This window comes from Schistocerca serialis, chromosome 7, assembly GCF_023864345.2.
Source record: "Schistocerca serialis cubense isolate TAMUIC-IGC-003099 chromosome 7, iqSchSeri2.2, whole genome shotgun sequence".
In the NCBI taxonomy this organism is placed as follows: domain Eukaryota; kingdom Metazoa; phylum Arthropoda; class Insecta; order Orthoptera; family Acrididae; genus Schistocerca; species Schistocerca serialis.
Genome location: NC_064644.1, coordinates 362,749,625 through 362,767,319, shown reverse-complemented (window position 1 = coordinate 362,767,319; position 17,695 = coordinate 362,749,625). Strand labels below are relative to the sequence as shown.

General features: G+C 41.9%; 1 non-coding gene across 1 annotated transcript; it reads left to right on the top strand.

Moving 5' to 3' along the window:
* Positions 1–11,404: 11,404 nt before the first annotated feature.
* Trnaa-cgc (transfer RNA alanine (anticodon CGC)) lies at positions 11,405–11,477 on the top strand. Its single transcript has one exon. It is a non-coding gene; the product is annotated as a tRNA-Ala (tRNA).
* Positions 11,478–17,695: the final 6,218 nt, after the last annotated feature.

Here is a 17,695-nt window from a genome sequence, read left to right as displayed (position 1 = left end):
GTGGCAATCAACAAAAGACACGAGAAGGCGAACACAGTTCCTACGTTGCCTAGGGTTGTAAACACCGAACTCGACGAAGTCTACAGACAGGGTTTAGCAAACACGAGTTATCCCACTATCCATCCGCAAACTATGGTGCGTGAAACACGGAGTAAAGACAGTCCGATACAAATGTAAATGACGTAATAAGGCACGTGTATTCTAGAATTAAGGAATTTGCAAAACTCAGAGTGCCGCGCTTCAGACCCAGTGTTAATTGTTTGAACGAGCATCTTTGGTTTCTTAAAGGAAAAAAAAGTGAAGAGAAACAACGGCAGGCACTTATTTACATCTTCCTGTATTTCCTCTGTTTTTGTCTTCTGCTTAGTTCTCGTGATACATCGACAGAGTTATTTGACAATTTGTCTTATAAATTTACTTCTTTGTGCAACTTTGTTTCTGATTGTGTCATGCATTTGTCATGAATGTAACTGGTGTTTCCATTTTTCTGTTACTTTGTATTCGTACATTTGTGAACATGTCAACTAAAAATTGTCTTTGAACAAAATAATGTTAAGTGGCAATTTTATACGGAACAGTAAACAGATGTACTTGAAATTTCGAAAGTGGAATATTAAGCGAGATGTATTCGGGTAGAGGCACATATCGATAGGTCGACAGAAAGAAGCATCAAGAAAGTGTCGAGAGCGAGAACAACGAGACAACTGTCGTGGTGCGTGAGTACGAGTGTACTGAATGATCTTAGCCGATGTAAAATATAGAATAATTATTCAACCAGTGATACTCTTTTGCGATAACAGTGTGTAACATATATCAGGAACTAATAACTCTACCTGCGGCGTTGCTTACTAGTCGGAACTGACGCTCAACGCATTAACCTTAAAAACTATGCTGTGCAGACCGCCGTGCTGTGTGAATGCTCTACGTGCGTTGCTTTGATTCTGAACAGCACTAAATTAAACAGAAATGTGATAACGCACTTCGTTATCGTTAACTGATATCAAGGAGTTTAATTTCGAATGTGTGGTGTGCCGATTGCCATGCGAGTGATGCGAGTGTACGGTGTCTATTATGGACAGAATGAACTGTTTGATGCATACCGCGGACTTTTGATTGAAATTTGAACTTTCTTATTGCGGACGCTTGTACTGTGTAATATGCCTAGCCGTGATATAATGGAAACCTGTAAACGTGAAACTGTGAGTAGTAACAGCTAACAAACACTTGACGTCGGAATATGTATGCCTTAATTGAATGAGTCGTGGCTCACATTAGACACTGCATGTAAATGCGGTAAAAGAGATAATAGTATACAAATCGCGCATTCCACATGCATTCACCATGGACGGCTGCGGCCTAAAGGAACAGCAAGACGATGATAATTGATGTACTGCACCCTCAAGGATTATGGTACAACGACGCGGACGTCGACGGCTCGCCAATAGCATCAATGGACAGGAGACTGATTTTGAAAAACATTAATAAAAAACTCAGCATTCCTGAACAATTTCTCTAAACAAAACTGCAAAGAATTTTAGCAAAGTTAATGGTAGTTTCTCATTGTCACTGATTTTACCTAACTCTAACTTCTACATTAAACTGCATTTTTTTTATTTGTAACATGCAGAGTTATAATTAATAGTTGCTTCGTACAATAAACCATTTCTTGCTATAGGCATTATAGTTCCGAAAACCCAAAAACTTTCGACACTGTCTTTATTATTACAGATCACGGGTATTATTAGGGAGTCCAAAGTTATACAGTCCTTACTGAAGACATTCAACAGTCTAGACCGCATAAATATTTCTTTATTTAAGACAACCGATTTCTACAGATTTTGCTATCACCTTCAGGTCTTAAAAAAGCTATATGTTATGAAAATGGTTCATTTTGCGTTGAACCTCAAGCCAAACTGTCATGTGGATAAAAATCAGCACGATATAAAAGATAACAACGAGGTCTGTCGAAACCAGTTGTCTTATACAGAGAAAAATTTAAACGATCTACGGCGTTGAAGGTATTTAGCAAGTAGACAAGTCGGCCCTAGAGACTTCTCAAAAGGGGAAAACTATAGTATTTATTTTCCATTTGCTCTGTAATAGAGTATGAATATCTACTCATGTTGTTTCTTAGTGTTGTTTTCATATTTGCGTGTCCCTTTGTTGTGGCGCCAATTCCCATGTGGAATGTCGAGCAAATACGTGCGTTGTGCAGTGCCCACCATGGCATTAGCAAACAGCAGCCCACGACCACATGTTCAGTGTGTTTGTTGAAAATTTTTTTAGGGTGTCACATTCTTAGTTTGCAGATGGGTCAATACGCATTAGCCGGCCGCGGTGGTCTAGCGGTTCTAGGCGCTCAGTCCGGAGCCGCGCGACTGCTACGGTCGCAGGTTCGAATCCTGCCTCGGGCGTGGATGTGTGTGATGTCCTTAGGTTAGTTAGGTTTAAGTAGTTCTAAGTTCTAGGGGACTGATGACCATAGATGTTAAGTCCCATAGTGCTCAGAGCCATTTGAACCATTTTGGAATACGCATTATGTTATAGTATTATGGTCCGCCCCAGTAGCTGAGTGGTCAGCGTGACGGATTGCCGTCCTCTGGGCCCGGGTTCGATTCCCGGCTGGGTCGGAGATTTTCTCCGCTCAGGGACTGGGTGTTGTGTTGTGTTCATCCTCATTTCATCCCCATCCGGCGTGCAGGTCGCCCAATGTGGCGCCGAATGTAATAAGACCTGCGATATGGCGGCCGGACCTGCCCCGCGAGGGGCCTCCCGGCCAATGACGCCAAACGCTCATTTCCATTTCCATAGTATTATGAACAATGCTTGCAAGCAAGAAAGCAAGTGCGCGAGCTTGTGTGTGTGTGTGTGTGTGTGTGTGTGTGTGTGTTTGTAATGTTCAGTTAATCCTGGGAAAACTGAAACTCTCTTGCTTCCAGTTACCTCAAAGCGTATGTACGTGGGACACGTCAGAGGAAGCACAACAAAGTTTCTCGATGTTTGTTAGATGAGCGCGCACATTTATAGTTACATTAATATACGAGGGGGTCCAAGGTAATCACATATGGCGTCGAGAAGTGACAGTACAGGATAGTGTCTAGATTGAATCTGGCAGTTTCAAGTCGCAGTTCGAAATTTAGTTGGTGGAGTAATTTGTTCTGTTCGTTTTATTGTATCTACGAAACAATGATTAGAGAAGAAGACCGGGTAGCTATCTTCCTAACGTCGAGAAGCAAACTGACGGGAGTTGAAGAAACAGAACCTGCTATGAAAAATGTAGCAAAAGGGGCAGCCATTAAATTAGGACCGTATGTCAAAAGGAAGTAGATGGAAAGGGAGGAGTAAAAAGTATCTTTGAATTGAAGTTACTGAAAATAGAGGAAGTGTAGATAAACAAGAAGGGAAAATAGGAAAAAGGCAGGAATATAAGAAAGAAATACGAAGAGAACTGAGTGGCAAGGCATGAGCTGTTAAGAAATCGCGTAAGAATATAGAAAAGGTAGGCAAGAGATTGCGGCAAAGCTTACAGGAATCTAAGCTGGAGTTGGAAGCAAAGTTTGAAAAGAAAATTTCTCATGTCAAGTTAGAGATAAATATGGATTTTGAGAAGTTCAAAGGTGATATCAAAGAAACTCATAAAGCAGCAGAGTTTAAAATAAGTAAAATACGAAAGAAATAAGAGAATACCATAAAGGAAAGAGTGCAATGGTTGAAAAGTCGTAGAAGCCCAAGCTAATGAGTGTAAACAGGGAATGACGGAAGTGAAAGGCTATTGTGATCAACTATTCGGGGAATGTAGTTGGAAGACTAAGGCAGAATTGGAAGAGATAAAAGATACCACTTCTTGGGTTAAAATAATGGAAGAAATCTCAAAAGGCCAGTACTGGATAAAACTTGTACAGCATCCTCGATGCTAATGCAAATAGGCGATAATAGTAGTCATAAGAATATAGTGTTAGATGCATCCTGTTTGTTTTATAAATAGCTTGAGGAGTCAGTTTATTGCAGACTGGATAGAAAAAAGATAAACTTATGAAGGCAAGAGCTTGTCTAAAAGAGGAAGTTTGGATTGGGGAGCAGATGCACCTGATAGACCTTTGAAGGATTTGTATCAACATTTCTCGGAGGGCACTTGCTCACAGAGAAACAGATTGATGTTTTAGAGGGTTTTAGGAAAGCTCCGTAGTGTGACAAGAGAAATAAGGAGAATCTGGAAGATTACTGTGAGAGGTAGACCAGTAAGTTGAAAAATTAAAATAGACCCAGGAGAGGAACTGATACAATAGAGGTACTAATTGGCAAGTAGCCTCGTAATAAGAAATTTTGGTTGATACGACATAATAATAACGTTAATTACTTCCTGATTAGAGTTAGGGATTTAGATATTTGGCAAACACGTTGTTCACGACATGAAAACAGAGCTGCCGAGTTGAATCATAAGAACAGGGATCACATAGGGTGTACCAGATAAGTCTTAGAGGTAGAGGAGGAAGAGGTTGTTCGTGTTTATTAATAAAGGTTATTATAGAATAGGAGAGTCCAGAATGGAAAACAGACGCCCCAAACTCAGGCAGGGTACCAGTGTTAGAAGTTGCATGGTAAGGCAGGAATTTTAGTATCTTGTACTGATAGTGATACTAAATATGGTGACAGAATGAGTAAAATCCAATACCTGCTGAATGCAGAGACTGTGCCTGGGATTAATTACAGAAGTAATGTGGAATCAGTTGGGTCATTGCGGAAACGTTTTCACAGGTGTATGATGGAGTTAGAAAGAGGATGCATTGCAACAAGAGAGGGACAGTGATGAGAAAGATGAAATGACACGAGGGGATACATTTCTTTTGCGTAATAACATGCAGAAAAAATAAAAGGAAGAAAAGGACACATTTCTGGAACTACTGAGGGAACAGTATCACAGGTTTTTCAACCATAAAATAGATGCGTATGTTGGGGATAACGTTAATGTTTCCGTTATTGGCAAAGACAGATGTTGGGGACTTGCAATGAGAAAGAAGTGTGTTTGCAGTTTATAATGAGTCAAAGGAAGATAGAAATCAAAAATGAAGTTGCAATGCTTGACCACATGGTGATACTGTGTAGGAGTTATTACGTGACGTGACTAACGTTGCTGACATTTGAAGTAAACAACCTCTTGTGAAAAATGGTAGAGAAGAGATTGCCCTTTAGGACACTGATAGTCTAATGTCTGCTGACAGATTTTTACGCCGTGTTAAGACCTCACTCGGCTGTGGTTGTTTCAAATCCGCGCCACCGGCACGACGTGATGGCCGACCAACGCCTTGGCGGCGCTGCGTTGCGTATCGAAGTGACACAGGCGCCACCGCCAGGTCGGGTGGAGAAAAGATAGATCGGAAGGGAGGATGGTGGGGCGGGGGGGGGGGGGGGGGTGTTCTTGTGTTGGAGAACTAGCAGGCAACAAACAACAGGCAGACACCAAGACAGGAAACGGCTGTTAGATCTGACTGCGCGCCGTGGCTGCCGTGGTGGGACAGCTGCTACAACGGAGCAGCGAACTGGCCCAATACTTTGTGTACGGCGAGGCCGGGCGCAGTTTTCTTTAGGACCAACTGGCTGGTTTTTTCCGCAAACAGACACAGGAGTCAGTGAATATGCCTGTATGAGTGTGCTGAAACTCGGTGCTGTTCTCTGCTGCTTGGGCTCTACATATTTTGTAATAAGTTAGTTGACGGCTGTTGTACGCGCTGAATTTAATTCAGCCTGATCAGCACACATCATATTAACAGCATTCCCTGCTTTATTTGTGTCTGCGAGTCTGCACTATCCAGAGGCAACATTCAAATTTGTCAGCTGCAGTTCGTTTGGCCCCTTTCAGTCTTACGTCATTTGAGCTTTCACTCATGTTTTCTGTAACCAAACCGCGCTGTATTTGACTACCAGGCGTCGCTTTAATTTTGTGGAGGATTTTGTAGCACTGCGGCTGTATTAATGAAGTTTCGACTAGGTGCGCATTTCTCCCACAGGTTCAATAGATATGTTCCTGCGTAGGCAGATTTTGTTTACGTAGATTATTGTGTAATTCCTTTTAAAATTATGGTTTATTTCATTTCAAAATTATATCTGGAATTTACTCCTTCCACAATAAGTTTCGTGCGTGATGAAAATTACTGACACATTTGCGAGCAAGTTGTAACGGAATATTTAACGGTTCCGCATTTGGTTAAGCTTGTGCTATTTCCTTTGTAGCCTTTTATAAATTCCTTGCACAGACAGACTCATCTGCGGCTCTTGTATTGTCTTTCCGAAATTATTTTGTAGAACTTGAAGTAAATTAGTTAGCCATTTGTTGCCGTGGATTTAATGAGGTAGATTGTTCTGTTTTAATCTACCACATTGTGACTTGTTGCCTATTAATTAATTAGTTCTCTTTCTGCAAGTGCAACTGTCTTAAAATCTACTGTCGAATTCCGTCAGCTTGTTAGTAACCGGTTCCTCTCTAATAGAACGCGTCGTGGGTTAACAGGTGAAACTGTACAGCATACCGATGAGACATTAGAAGAGTATTTGTGTAAAATAAAGAGAGGTAGTTAGCGTCTGTCTCTGTTTCTGAGAAATTGTGTACTATCTGGCTTGTCCACGAGTCAGTAGTGTTATCTGATTTGAAGTTCAGTTGCGTCTATCATTATCAAGAAGTTTTGATCATCTTCAAGAATATGTAGCACTTGTTAGGGAAATACTAAAGCGATTACGTGAAGAAGGTTTCAGTGTTTGAGCCGCGCGCGGCTCGGGTTCATGCCATATTTTGTTTGTCATCTTCTTTTACGGTACTCCCACCTCGTTTTCTTGTTCCATTTACTGGCTTCACTAACTTCTGCCTTACTTGCCTGTTAGTGGCAGCAGCAGCGCTTATCGATAAATTCACTTCGTACCATCTTTGGAGCGACCGATAATATTTATGGGTCGCTGTGTGTCTGGAAGTCAGTTCGAGACGGACGAGGAGTGCAGTCTGGCACGGAGCAACGTCGGGGACGGAGCGCCAGTGACGTGCAGACAGACAGTACTTCCCGACCGCTGGAGACACACATGCACTGTCTGACGGAAGGAGACTGTTGGTGGCTCGTACGGTCGGTCGTTTCATTGGCCGACGCTTATTGGGTCCTTTGATCGTTTATGGGGATGGGGAGTCGGCCGGTTGGCGCAGAGCAGCGAGGAGGTCCCTGTCGCGCAGAGTCGGGCCGGAGCCGCTGGTGGAGTGCACTAACGGTTGGAGTTGTGAGGCGCTTCTTGCAAGGGTTACGAAGTTCGTCGCCCACCGATATCGGACTCTGGGGTGGAGTGCACGAGCGGTTGGAGTTGTGAGGCGCTTCTTGCAAGGGTTACGAAGTTCGTCGCCCACCGATCTCGGACTCTGGGGTGGAGCGCACGAGCGGTTGGTGTTGTGAGGCGCTTCTGGCAAGGGTTACGAAGTTCGTCGCCCACCGATCTCGGACTCTGGGGTGGAGTGCAGGAGCGGTTGGAGTTGTGAGGCGCTTCTTGCTGCACGAGCGGTTGGTGTTGTGAGGCGCTTCTTGCAAGGGTTACGAAGTTCGTCGCCCACCGATCTCGGACTCTGGGGTGGAGTGCAGGAGCGGTTGGAGTTGTGAGGCGCTTCTTGCAAGGGTTACGAAGTTCGTCGCCCACCGATCTCGGACTCTGAAGTTGAGTGCTCACTTAACCTAGTGTCAAGCATCAACTGCTATCACTTCTCTTCGTTTGATGCTGATTGTTGCTTTCTGCGATATTCCTGCGAGCAACAACGTGCGTGCATTGAAGTCGGCTAGAATTGCAGCCGTTTTCTTGGATACGGTTTAACTTAATTCACCCCTTCATTAATGAAACGCACCAGCAGTATCTTCTGCCTAGTGGCCGTTAACGTTCCGGTTACCTGCCCTGGGCGTTGGCATAGTTTTGGGCAGCGTATTTTCCTCGTCGTGTTGTTGCTGTCCAGCACGGCGTGTAGTTTGACAGCTGAGGTGTGTTGGTAGTTTTCGGCGTTTATTCTGACTCGGCTGGATTGGGCACCAGTATCCAGAATGTTGTACCATTGACGTCTTGTTGTCGTTTTGCCCGTTGGGCGGAGCAGAACTGATTTTATTGGTTGGTTTTTTGGCTGGCCTTCGGTTGCGTTGCGTTCCTATTAAGAGGTTGTTGGTCTGGCTGCCTGTCTCACCTAAACGTGTGTTAGTCTTACTTCGCAATCCGATCCTAGGAACCATCTGAGCGCCGCTAGTTGTGTTCTACATAGTGATTTCCTTTTGGTCTTAAATACTTTGTGTGACCTTCAGCCGAATTTTAACTTATTAAAATTGTAAACTTTTTTCTCTTTCGGCCTTTGCCATAAAATTGTTTTGACATGGTGTGTAACTTTCAGCCGAGTTTTAATCTCACTTAAAGTAAAAATTTAAAATCTAGATCTTGCCTTAAGTCATAACACCGTTATTCTTTAGTATGAGGCCTTCAGCCGACTTTGCATGAAATGTTTAAGCTAAGGCCCTCAGTCTGTTAAATTGAAAGTCCTTTTTCCTAGGCTATAAGCCGTTAAATGGTTTGGTTGATATGCGGCCTTCAGCCGGGTTTCAGCCTATTTAGAATTAACATTGATAATCTTTCTTTAATCTTGGTTTTGGCCTTAAGCCGTAGCATAGTTCTTGCTTAATATGTGGCCTTGAGCCCATTTTTATTGAAGTAAAAAAATTCTTTTGAAAGAAGTGAAACTTCCAGAAGAACTCCTGTACTTCAATTCCTTGCTTAGACCTTGGGCCCTGGATTTTCGTATGTGGATTTCAGCCGATTTAAATCAAATCAGAGGAGCTCTTTCGTTAAAACCTCGAGAGCTTTTAATTCTTGCTTATGTTATTGTGTGATTTAATTAATAACATTTATATGTTGACAGCAATTTATTTTGGCCTCTTTCCACAAATATAACCTCACCTGCTCTGTCCTGCTAGTTCAGAGATTTCAGTGTTGAACACTCTAAGGTTAAATTTACCCAGTCCGTAATTTCTTGTGTCGCCGACTATCGTTAGCATTGATCAAACACGAACCGAGTATACCCATGCATGTCGTACATCCAAAAATGTCAAAGGGGTCGCCAGTTTTGTAGACATGATCAATTTGTTTAGAAAAATTGTCCCTAGTTTTGCGCAGCTGGCGACCCCTTTCAGCGAGTTGCACAAAAGGGGAAAAGGTTTGATTGGGATCCCTCTCAACAGGCAGCTTTAAAAAGTCTCAGGAATGCACTAGCAAATGTGGCACCAATACCTGATTTCGAGAGGGGATTTATCGTGCAGCGGCATCGGCCACTCAGATTTCCGCTGTTTTGCTTAAGGCATATCCACGCGGAAGGAAAGCAATGGCGTTTGCATAACTTAGTCTTTCACCACTGGAAGTTAAGTACTCTTTATACGAACTTGAAGCTTTAGCTGTTTCGTTTGCTTTAGAGAACTTTAAAATGCATGTGGAACACAGAACATTGCAATAAGAGAAAGATAGCTACGCTCTCATCTGGGATCTCGCACAACCGAGGCACACAGAGCGTATCGCCCAGTGGGCTGTAAAGATATACGCCTTTCAATTCAAGGTTAAACAAAGTAGAGAATCCGAGAAAGTGGTTGTGAAAGATGGGAGCTATACATTTGGTGATGATACTGAGTGTCGATGAGTTAGTGGAGGTCATTAGTGTTGAATGCGATGATGTGGTATGCCCTATTCTGTCCGGATTACCCCTCCTTTCTCGGGACATTTCACAACACCAGCATACAGATAATGAGTTGGTGCCCATTAACGCACTTTTGAAGCATGGTAGAACATCAAGGGAACATGAGAGGAAATGTCTTATGTTGTGCTGCTCGAGGTCGCTAAGACGACAAGGTCGTTTTGTCATCGGAGCTAGTGCCATGTGTATTGAATACTTCCACGAAACGCCGTTGGGAGAACTGAGACGTGCACGGCTCGCGTTTATCCCATTTATCGTTTGTCATCTTCTATTACGGTACTGCCACCTCGTTTTCTTATTCCATTTACTGGCGTCACAAACGTCCTGCCTTGCTTGCCCATGAGCGGCAGCAGCAGCGCTTAACGTTACGTCCTCTGCCGTATCTTCTCTGGAGCGACCGATAGTATTTCCAGGTTGTCGTGTGTGTGGCAGTCAGTTGAACATATACCAGCAGTGGAGTTGGGACGCAGCAGCAGCGAAGTCAATGACGGAGCACCGGTGAGGAGCGGACAGCCAGTACTCGCCGACTGCAGGCTACACACATGCACTGTCCAACACAAGGAAATTGGAGCGGGAAAATTGGTTGGTCGTCTCATCGGCCGACGTATATTTGGTCCTACACTGTTTCCAAGCCTGGGCAATTGGATAGTTGGCGTGGAGCAGTGAGGAAGTCTCCGTGGTACGTGTCTGCCCGGGCCGCTGGTGGTGTCCACACGCGGTAGGCGTGTGAAGGGCTGTTCCCATTACTACGAGGTCCATGGCTCGCTGATCCCGGACACAAAAATTATCTTGTCGGTGGGTCCGTTGACGGTCTGTCGGTTGGATTGTCGTCGGATCGACAATGGTTGGGCCGACTGCTTGTCTCACGTAAGCGAACGTTGGTGTTTGAATTCCAGGCCGACCCTTGGAACTCCTAAGCGCCCTTGGGTGTACTGCCTTTTCCTGTATGTTCTTGTTCTTTGTACTTGTATGGCTTCTATCAGATTTTTAGATTAAGGTTGTTTTGCCTTTAAGGCATCAGATGGTTTGGGCCCTCAGCCTGATTTAAGAACTGTTTGACGTAAAGCCTTCGGCATTTTTTTTAAAGTTAGTGTTATTGACCCTTAAGTGTTGGGTCTTCAGCCGATTTTGAATTCAAGTTGTTTTGCTCTTAAAGTGTCAGATTCTTGAGGCCTTCAGTCGATTCTGAATTAAAGTTGTTCTGCTCTTAAGGTGTTAGATGCTTTAGCCTTCAGCCTAATTTAAGATCTGTTTTACGTAAAGCCTTTCACATTTTTATAATTAATGTTATTGAGTCTTCAGTGTTGGGCCTTCAGCCGATTTTGAATTTAAGTTGTTTGCTCTTAAAGTGTCAGATTCTTTGGCCATTCAGCCTACTTAAGGAACTGTTTTAAGATAAAGCTTTTTCCTTTAAAATTTCTGATTTTGGTTGGGCTTAAAGTTATTTGCTTTCAACTATTTTTATATTAAAGTGGTCTTGCCCTTAAGGCATGAGATGGCACGGTGCATTCAGCCGCTAATTAAGTTCCAACACTAAATCTGTGTGTTTTTTTAAAATTTTTCTTGGGTCTTGTAATGTATGATTAAATAAAAGGTTGTATGTTCGAGTGTAACTGACAGCCGCCTACTTAGGCCCCTTTCCGCAACTTAAACTACCTGACCTGACCGAGCCAGGTGGCGTAGTGGTTAGCACACTGGACTCGCATTCGGGAGGACGACGGTTCAATCCCGTCTCCGGCCATCCTGATTTAGGTTTTCCGTGATTTCCCTAAATCGCTTCAGGCAAATGCCGGGATGGTTCCTTTGAAAGGGCACGGCCGATTTCCTTCCCCATCCTTCCCTCACCCGAGCTTGCGCTCCGTCTCTAATGACTTCGTTGTCGACGGGACGTTAAACACTAATATCCTCCTCCTCCTCCTCCACCTGACCTGTCCTGCCGGTTGTTTTAAAATTAGGACGAAAATTCGGGAGATGCTTCTCTGTAAAAGTACGTATAAGCAGATTCAGGAGTTAGTTCAAGAATGCAGTACATGTGCCATCAGTAAACTGGTTGCGAACTCCCAGCAGGGGTTGTTATCCTCGAGCCTGGAATTGGCTTCCATGAGTAAGATCTATATTGACTACGTTGGCCTTTTTCCTAGATCCAACAAGAGGGATTCGGTTCACGCTCGCGTATGTAGACATGTGTACAAATTTTTGCTGGTTACTCCCAACGAGGAACGTTAATGCACCAACGACAGTAAAATGTTTGAAGAGTATTTTCTGTATCTTTGGCCTCTGTAGGGCTGTGGAATCGGATAACGGAACTGCTTTTACCTCTGCGACATCCAGGGATTTTTGTTTGGAGATGATACTAGCTCACACGCTACTACTCTTTATTACCCAAACACATCGTTCGCTGAGAGAGTTGACAGCAATGTAAGGGCTGCTTACATCGCCCTCCGTCGTTGGACACATCACTGTGCTGCCTAAGCTATGCCTTTAACACTGCAGACCACAATGCGCATAAAGAAACACCAGCTAATCTCATGTTTCTATGTAAACCGAATTATCTCTTCTCCGACCTGTGGACTATAGATGATTTATTACCGGAGGGATTGACACTGTGCAAATTTACAAGACGTGGAAATGGGTTAAGAAAAATTAACATTTAGTCACTCACTCTGAATCATAGTTAAAAGTTGTTGCTTTCATTAAATCATTTCTTGATGTAGATGTTATAATTCTGCAAACCCATAAACTTCTAACACTCTCATTTTTTAAAAATAACTGTTATTATTATTAGTGAGATGAAAGTTATTAATTATTCATTTTTATGGGCTCTTTAATCGCTTATGAATATTTATTCGTGTCGTTTGCTACTTCTATTTTTTTTATTTACATGTTCGTTTGTTTTTACGCCCTTTCTCATTTGGATTAATATCTGATGTTGATAATCAGCCAACCACGATGTATGCAGTGTGTTTGGTAAATTACTTTGTCAGGGAAAAACATTTTGTTTTGGGAGATAGATTAATAATTATCTTGTTATCGTTTAATCAGCATTACGTGTATTTGCCTGGTTGTGTGTGACTTCGTAATATTCACTTAATGCTGGGAAAAGTTAAATACTGCCACTTCCATTACCTCAAAAGTCATGAACGTGTGAAGTCAGGGGTGCCACATCACTGTTCCTCCATTTTTATTAGATGAGCACAGTGATTTCTGGTTACATTATCATTCAAGGGGGTCGTGTTTCATCTCATCCTGATACCATAGTGAGTGATAAATGATGTTAGTAATTCTATGTTGTCGAGGGTCTTAGTGTGTGTAACACAATAAACTGGTAGTCAAGGTCGCAGGAATTATTTTTATTCCATGATTACCGGTTACGGCGTAACTAAAGCCGCCATTAATCGGATCTTAAGTTACAACATCAAGGCAAACAATGATTTTAATAATAGTTGCCTATAACACCCAAGCCTTACAACATTGTTATGAGCAGCACATAGGGGTGGAGACACTTAACATTTTTGTCATCATCAGTGATGATATTAATAATTGCCTATAACACGCAGGCCTTACAAATTTGTTGTGAGCAGCACATAGGCGTGGAGACACTTAACATTAATGTCATCTCTCTTTGACGCCTATGAGCTAATCACGACAATTTTGTAAGGCCTGCATGTTATAGGCACTTATTAATATCATCATTGTTTGCCTTGTTGTTGTAACCTGTATGTATCCCAAGATCCGATGATGGCAGCTTTTGTTTTGCCGAAACCAGTAATGATGGAGTAAAAAGAATTCCTGCGATCTTGGCTACCAGTTTATTGTGTTACAAGCATCTAGATCGCTCCCACATGAGTACAATGTGCTCCCTACAAAGGCCTTAATGTATGCAGGCTAGTTAGTAATGAGACCGGAATTTCGACGTAAAAAGTGTGAAAGGATGAATGAGTACGGATGAGCAAGGAGCTAATGGATTTGGGCTGTAGAGCGAATGTACTGACTCTGACCCATGTAGTTTAAGCTGCTGACAGTTGAGAAAGAAACAGTATGTTGTGGCAGTGTATATCATATGTTTAAATGGAGCCGGCTGGGCCTGATTCTTCGTAAAAAAGCAATACCTTTGGCGCTGCTGGGTCAATATCACCTCTGCTTAGCTGTGTTTCTAGCCATGGGTAGCCAACAAGCGCTGAGGCATTAGTACGCCGAGTTTTAAGCACGCCTGTTTACCAGGCATGAGGTGGAAAAGGCCATCCTCACAATCCTGGAAACATAGCAGGACTGTGAAAGTGTTGGATGTGCCAGGGGTTACAACATCGTAGGGCAACTGATGTCCCTGGTTAGAAGCACTGTGTTAGCATAATGAACATGCCATTGACAGGTATAAATATTCCTTGATTTTAGCTTGGAAATAAGCCCTCTCGCAGCACCCAACACAATACCAGAACCACGTCAGTTGCCAGTACGATGCGGTCAACATATTCAAGATGGCCGCGGAATGAGATCAGACGTATTTTCTTCGTCCGCTAAAAGAACATATTAAAAAGAAAAAATTGTCAAATTTAAATTTTCTTTGATTCGTATACTTGCTGTACTGTCCGTTCTTGTCACACAACTGAATATTAGCGTCAAAACAGAGCTTGTTCTTAAAAAAACTCCATGTTACATCAAGTCCCCATAATCACGATATAACCCGATATTTTGGGTGACATAAACACAAAAAATTCTATTCTAGTATTCTTGATTCAGTAAAAATTGGTTAAAAAAAGGCAGCTACTAGTTTTATCAGTGTCTGTTGTCGCAACCCTCTCTAAATCGTATTTACCTAACACATTTGGTATTGTTTACTAGTTAGATAGACTCCATCTAGGCCAAAATTTTCCTAGTTCTGAACGTTTAAAAATCTGACCAAACACGCTTGGTAGCCTAAATTCTCTAAAACCAAAGTAATTGCAATTCATTCTTCTGTCATTGCATCTCTAAATCAGTACAAAAACAACGACAACCGCACATAAGACCTTTGTGTTTTAATTTTTATCTATTTTTTTTTGTTTACATACAGCCTCTCTCACGACACTGACAAATTTAAAACATTCTTCAAACTTAGTTATTATTTCGAAACTGAGTGAGAAATATGGGAGCTATTATAGCATAGTGAGTAGATGGATTTGTTGTCAATATTGTAAGAAATATGTTCACTCGGTGGGATACTGTTGGGAGAATGTTGGGAGAACAGGAAATGCTCTCTCCTGGAACTGCAGAGTATGCAGTAGGAACATTGTCATTGGTGAACTGGAAAGGAACATCTGTGCCCTTCAGGGACAGTTGGAGGAAGCAAGGAAGGAAGTCATAAGTATCAAGTGAGGTAGGGGGAGGAGGGTGGTTGGGTACTGGCAGCTGGTAGGAGGATAAGAAGAAAGAGAACATAATCTGACTGACTTATCACCAACACCAGTGCCATAGTTAAGTGAAGAGAGGCCACAGGTAGAACGAGGAGCAGGAAATGTGCAGCACATTTCAACTGACGCCAAGAAGCCTATGAATGCACAAATTTTTAGGAAGAAGAAAGTGCTGGTGCTATGTAGTAGCCATGGACGTGGTGTAGGCCCTCAGTTACAGGAAATTTTAGGGGCAGCAGACCAGACCATCAGTATCTTCAAGCCAAATGCAGGGCTAAGTCATGTTATAGAGGACTTGGGGTCTTTATGTAAGGACTTTACGAAAGAGGACCATGTAGCGATAGTGGGTGGAGCGGAAAATAATTTGGACAAGGACGGGGCATATTACAGAGGTGGTGACCTGGACAAGATAGTTCCCCTTTCTTGTGGCAACAACATCCACTTTGTTGAGCTGTTCTGACGACATGATCGGCCAAACCTTGATGGAGCTGTGAGGCGAATCAATGTGGGTTTAGGGATGGCTCTGAGGGCAGCCTACTTTGCTCCTGATTCTCTGGTGCTCGTCAGGAGTATCAAGAGATGACGTTTCACTAGGCATGGCCTACACCTAAACAAGACTGGAAAGGGAAAATTGGTACAGCTGATTCATGGAAGTATAGGGGTGGGTATCAGGCGACACGTGGTCAAATACCTGTTGTCATGGTTAGTAAAAGTAGGTTCCTTTAGGATAAATCCAGACAACGAGTGCCCCTGCTTATGAATATCCCCACAGTTTACAAAATACTGAAACGATTACTGACAAGACAGATTTCAACACTCCAGGTATCACACATTCCTTATGTCACAAAAAAAAACCATTGCAAAGAGGAACACGGGGCATATCACAGACCATAAAAATATGCAACCAGTTAAAAAAAAATACAACTCTTGGAAGTTGAGCTCCAATCATAGAACTGCACAGTAGTTTGTGCTAATGAACACTGGTGTAGAGATACAGAAATCCAACAGGAATTATTATAATTGTATGAAAGGGCAAACTCTTACTGCAGTACTGCTTTAATTGGTGGAGGAGCATGCATCTATATCAGAAAAAGAACACAGTTCAAATGAAAACATGACATCAGTACAGTAGGTGGAGACAAATACTTTGTAATATCAGCTATTGAATTAATGCATCTTGATATCACTAAGAAATTAACCATTTGGTGTGTATATATATCTCACAGTGGTAGTGTGGACATTTTTTCCACTAAATTAACAGAAGTTCTATATAAAGTCTCAATTACGAAGGTCAACATAATTCTGTGTGTGAACATTAACATCAACATTAATATCATAAATGTATCCAGCAGCACCCTCATAAATATCATTCAAAGTTTTGTCATGTCCTATTGTTCAATAGGGCAATAAGGGAACAAGGGTTACTACAATGACTGCATTAGGAATTGACCATGTGGCCACAAATAAGGACAGGGAAAAATGTGATGTTGCTGTAAAAGATCTCTTACTATCAGACCATCTCTGTCAAATAACAATAGTAAAATTATGCATCGAATCATTTCCTTTTACAAGCCTACAAAGACATCTATTAGAAATTAAAATAGATGATTTTTCAAAAAACTGGCAAAACAAAGCTGAGACGAAGTGTACATGAAAATCAATGTGAATATGAAATTCTCTAAATTCTCCACGTTATTTATATTGTACTTAGTAATGGCATTTCCTAAAGAATGCATGTCAATACCAACATCTCACAGAAACTGATGGATAACAGCAGGTATTATGAAGTCCTCCAAAACACTTATAAACCTCAGTTCCATGAAAGAGAGTCACAATGATCCAGAATTCTTAAATTTCAATCATAGCTACGAATAGATGTATAGTAAGTTGCTGATTGCTGCAAAAAACGTCATTTAATCACAAAATAATGTATATTGCAGAGAATAAAAGCAAAACAGTCAGGGGGGTTATAAAAAAGGAAACGGAGGCGGCAAACAAACGCAGAATAACATATTTCAAATGGAGGGGATAAGCTAATAAGTGATCTACACCATTTATCAAACTATGTAAACAAGCATTTTTCAAGTATTGTTGAGAAGTTGCAGCAGAAATTAACCAAAACAAATATAAAACCTGTAAATAATGTTGCAGTAAATACAATGTTACTTCCAACCTCAGAGAATGAAGTCAACAAAACTGTTCAAAAACTGAAAAATAAAATGTCAGGCTAAGATGAAGCACCAGTGTGTTTACTGAAACAATGCGTAGCGATTATAGAGGGCCCCTTAACAAATACTGTAAATGAATCCTTCACATCAGAGACATTATCAGAGCAGTTAAAACAGGCAAGAGTTGTTTCTTTGCTTATGAAAGGTAATGCAGAAGACATAGAAAATTACCAACCCATTTCCTTGCTGTCACCATTCTAAAAAATAGTAGAATCAATTACGAAACACAGATTAATAAACTACTTGAATGAATGCAATCTGTTAAGCAAATCACAGTTGGTTTCCAAAGTCGCAAAAATACAGGGTCAGCTATAGTAGAATTCGCAAAAGTTGTACTTGATGCT